We start from the raw sequence: 5,338 nt of genomic DNA, 5'->3' as shown, positions 1-5,338 counted from the left end.
CTCTTTTATTCTTAGGCTAGATAATAAAAAGATAGTTATTACTAGTACTTTTGGTTCCCTTGGGTATGATATCCCGGTCTTGCCATTACTATACTATTGTTCGATAGGTGCGCTTGCCTTTTTGTCTTGATAATAGTTAGTCTAGGTTTGATCTTCATTATAAATATTTATTACTTGTTACGAATCACGGGATCAAGTGTTTGGTGTCGTTGCCTGGGAACTGAAATATTAGGAACACTAAATTTTTATTACTTTAGCCATTTATTTTTCTTGCAATTTTATTTTATGTTATTATTTCTTAATTTACTTTTTCTCTCTCTTGGCAGGTTTTTATAGTTTATGACTAGAAGAAACCCGTCAGGACCATTACTTTTTGACGAAGAAATCGATCGTACAGTTCGTAGAAATCAAAGAAAAGTAAGGCGTAGTTTACAATACAAGGAGAATGAACGAGAAGACGATACTCAAACCCCAACCGACGAGATGGCTGGAAATCCAGGCGATCAGCTGTCTCCTGCAATTGCAGCTAATCAAAATCCTGCTCCACATACTATGTATGATTATGCTAAACCTTCTTTAACAGGAGCTGAGTCTAGTATAGTTAGACCTGCTATTGCTGCGAATAATTTCGAACTCAAACCTAACACAATTCAGATGATACATTAGTTTGTTCAGTTTGATGGTTTGTAGGATGAGGATCTCAAAACGCATTTGGCGAATTTTCTTGAATTTTGTGATACATTCAAAATCAATGGCATTTCTGATCATGCCATTCGTCTTCGGTTATTTCCCTTTTCACTGAGAAACAAAGTTAAACAGTGGTTGAACTCATTACCACGAGGGTCTATCACTAATTGGGAACAAATGACCGAGAAATTTTTACTAAAATATTTTTCGCCGGCTAAAACAACTAAATTACGTAATGATATCGCTTCTTTTGTGCAGATGGATTTAGAAACACTTTACGATGCATGGGAGAGATACAAGGACTTACTGAGAAGGTGCCCTCACCATGGGTTACCGCTTTGGCTACAAGTTCAAACGTTTTACAATGGTGTGAATCCCTCGACAAGACAAATGATTGACGCAGCTGCTGGCGGAACCATGAATAATAAAACACCAGAAGATGCCTATAAATTCATAGAGGAGACGTCACTGAACAACTATCAGTGGCAAGTTATGAGGACAAAGCCAATGAAAACAGCCAACGTCTATAACATCGATTCAGTCACCATGCTCTCTAATCAAGTAGAACTTCTCAATAAAAAGATTGACTGTTTACTTGGTTCTATGCAGGTACATCCAGTAATGAGGTATGATGCAAGTGGCGAAGGTGTGCATATAGGATATCAATCCTTCAATCCCACAACCGAAGAGGAACAAGTCAACTATATGGGTAACAATAACTTTAGATCTCAAAATAACCCATACAGTAATACTTATAATGCAGGTCAGAGATACCACCCAAATTTCTCCTGGGGTGGTCAAGGGAATCAAAAGCCACAAAATTCTCAAGGTTTTCAACAGCCACCTTATCAACAAGAGAAGAAACAGAACCTTGAAGAGATGCTTTCTAAATTCATCTCGGTGTCAGAAACCCGTTTCCAAAATACCAAGATAGCACTTAAGAATCAACAAGCATCGATCCATGGACTAGAAACTCAGATAGGCCAGCTGTCCAAACTAATCTCCAAATGACCACAAGGTAACCTACCAAGTAATACTGAACCTAAACCGAGGGAACACCTCAATGCAATTAGCATTCAAGATAAGGAAGGATTCATTGCACCTGAGCCAGAAATACAGCAAGACAATGCGATGAACAAAGGATGAGAAGAGGTAAAAAATAATGATCCCAAATAGGTAAGTACAAATTATGAACCTCGTGTGCTGTATCCTAAAGCGATGACGAAATACAGAATAGAAGAACAATTCGGTAAGTTTGTCAAACTCTTAAAGAAATTACATATTAACTTACCCTTTATTAAAGTTCTTTCGCAAATGCCCAACTCAGCAAAATTCTTAAAGGAACTTCTGAGCAATAAAAGGAAATTAGACGCTACATCACATGTGGAACTCAATGCAGTCTGCTCAGCTATTCTAAAGAATGAGCTACCTAACAAATTGAAAGATCCAGGGAGTTTTACAATTCCTTGCTTAATTGGTAGTCTATCTGTGAATAATGCTTTAGCTGATCTAGGGGCAAGTATAAATGTTATGCCATATAAAATGATTAAACGACTAGGTCTCGGTAAACCCAAATAGACTAGGATGAGCATACAGCTGGCTGACAAAATAGTTAGATTTCCTAAGGGTATTATTGAAGATGTTCTCGTTAAAATTGATAAATTTATTTTCCCAGTAGACTTCGTTGTCTTAGACATGGATGAGGATAACGAGGTACCTTTAATTTTAGGACAACCATTTTTAGCAACTGCTAGAACCATTATTAATGTAGGCACAGGACAGCTAACACTTCGTGCAGGTGACAACGTAGTAACACTCCAAGCACGCGACTCAGTCAAAACCTCTAAGACTCAAAATAATGCTATAAAACCTGTCAATGATAAAACTAATATTCAATCGTCCTTGTAGGAACTTCCTCGAACCTAGACAACAGAGACAGTGTGCTACTATCATGAAGAGAACAAAGACATCCATGAAGAACGAAGATTACGGATAGAGGAGCTAGACGAATGGTGAGAACACAAACTGAGAATACATGATAAACCGAAACTATGCCAAAACAAACCCGATACCTCTCCTAATCAACTTAAGGTTGGCGATAAAGTCTTACTAGATGCTGTTGATCCTCACATTATCCCGACCACACAGAATGAGGAAATCTCTCTTACGATACTTAATATTTTTCCATTCGGTACAGTGGAGGTGAGTCATCCCAAGTTCGGCACTTTTAAGGTAAACAACACCCGAATAAAACCTTATTTCAAAATTGATAGCAGGAATGAGAAGTATGAACTCCGCAAACCACCATGATAAATCAACAGAGAGGTAAGTCGAGCTTAGACTATAAATAAGCGCTTCTCGGGAGGCAACCCGGGTACTAACATATTTTGATTTTTTTGTTTTTAACTTCTCACACTTCGAATCAATTAACTTAGTCTTTGAATTGCAAAGTTTTTCAGCACACACAGCCAGGCACACGGGCGTGCCTACAGCTGTGGCCAAACAAGGGAAGAAACATGGCTGTGCGATACGGCCGTGTTGAAGCATGATATGATTTCCCCAAAACACGGGATGCGATAAATCCCCACTACCGTATGACATGGCCGTGGGTGAACTTGATAGGTACACGGGTGTGGGAATAGAAACCCACGGGCGTGCCAGGGACAAGGCTCGATTCTGTATCTTCGAAATGGGCGTGAGACACGCCCGTGCCGTTAAGCCGTGGATAACAATATACGGGTGTGGTACCTTAACATGGGCGGAGAGAGAAGCGAACAATGCTAGGCACGTCCGTGCGATATGGCCGTGTACCACATACGCCCAAGACACACGGGCGTGGGAGAATAGCCAAGCACGACCTAAAATTGCAAAATTCGAAACACACGGGCTCACCCGCATAAGTACACGGACGTGGCCTTAGGCCGTGTGGCCCTCCCCTATATAAGCAAATCACGGTTCATTTTCTTCTTCCTTTCAAAAGCCCTAGCCGAAATCTCCCCTTCTCCACTCCCTGATCCTTATTCTCAGCCACCACTACCCTCTCGTCCAGTTCATGTGGCAGCTTCATATGCTAACATCTCTGAGCACCTCACCCGATTCGAGCTTCAGTGTTTTCAACAATTTGACAACATTGATGCTACTCTACAACAGACTTGTCAGCACCTTCCCATCTCATCGCCATCCTTCCATGAACCATCCAAAGAATGAAAATGTTTAGAAATATTTATTTATTATTTTACTTTTTACTTATTATTGAAACTATTTCTATTATTTTATTAGATTTTAGAATTTTATTTTTATTCTTTATTAGGTTATTTCTTTTGAATCCTTATACTTCCTAATATCTCCTAAAAAGTTCCTAATTTTATCACAGTTATATAGAACTCCTAAGCTCATCATCACATAGGAACTACAACTCCACCGGGGAAGGTTCTCCATGACTGCCATGTCCTACTTGACCACGACCATAGTTACCACTAAATATAATATTCTTTTGGCACAGGACTTATGACCTAATGAACCTTTACGACTGCCGGAGTATCCTCCTCCACTCTCAAACCGATCACCCTCCAAAACTCTAAGTTCTAGGAATTCATCATACAGGAAGTTTCACTTCTTTCTCTATCTTATTTTTATTCTCTAACATCTATCATTGTACATTGAGGGCAATGTACATCTTAAGTGTGGGGGAGTATTTATTTCACTATCAGAAAAAAATTCCTGAATAATCACCTTGTTCTCATGAAAAACTCGCATATCATATTTAGGATAAATTTTAATTGATTTATGATTTTGATTGATATACCTTGAATTAAAACGTAGGGATTTATGCATTGATTATTTAAACTTTAAGACATTAGAGAATCAAGCATGATAAGTTGATTTTTAAGAAATTAAATTATAGGTTGTTTCCCCAAGTCTAGGTATTACTTTGAATTAGAATTCAGGAGTCTAAACATCAAAAAGCCATAAATTTAGTGAGATTTTTGAGCCTTTTGAGCATCTATTCATCCTTTCATGCTCACTTTTATTATTGCTTTGAGTCGTCGATCTTGAATGTTATTCTAGAACTTGCACGATTATGCATGTCGAGACCACACCATTTGATTTGATATGTCAAAATGATTAAGGCACCTAGGATTAACCCACTCATGCCATGAAAAGCCTACCTCCATGATTAACCCCTAGTAAACCCCCTTGAGCCTAACAAGCCATTTCTTGTATTACCCTTAATATTAACCTTTAACCCATTGTTGTTGAAATCCCCTAAATTAATCCTTATTTTTGTCGAGATTTGAGTTGAATGGATTGCCTAGCTATGTTTTGTTCTTGATATTTAGTCTATATTATTTAACTTGTTCTTAAAAAAAAACACAACTATGTATGCATATTTGTAATTTCATATTCTGAGTGAAGCTCTGTTGTATGCAAGTGAAGATTAACTCTTTTTCTAGTTAGGCAACTTTTCAATTCAATCTCGATTCTAACCATTTCTTTCAGCTTGTGACCACACCCCCTAACCAAGCCTTATTACAACCTTCTAAAGACCTTTTGATTTATGTATCATCCTAAATTACAGTGGTGGAGATTTGATTTTCATGCAAGCCTATGGTAATGACTTTTCATTATTGACTATTGAGTGCTTCATTTA

At 38.1% G+C, this 5,338-nt stretch overlaps 1 non-coding gene across 1 annotated transcript; it reads right to left on the bottom strand.

Annotated features, from left to right (window-relative positions):
- Positions 1–912: 912 nt before the first annotated feature.
- On the bottom strand, positions 913–1,019 carry LOC128296086 (small nucleolar RNA R71). The gene has a single exon (XR_008286634.1). It is a non-coding gene; the product is annotated as a small nucleolar RNA R71 (small nucleolar RNA).
- Positions 1,020–5,338: the final 4,319 nt, after the last annotated feature.

This window comes from Gossypium arboreum, chromosome 7 (assembly GCF_025698485.1).
Source record: "Gossypium arboreum isolate Shixiya-1 chromosome 7, ASM2569848v2, whole genome shotgun sequence".
NCBI classification, from domain to species: domain Eukaryota; kingdom Viridiplantae; phylum Streptophyta; class Magnoliopsida; order Malvales; family Malvaceae; genus Gossypium; species Gossypium arboreum.
Note: the sequence above shows the minus strand (reverse complement) of the source record. Positions and strands in the feature narration are given on the sequence as shown.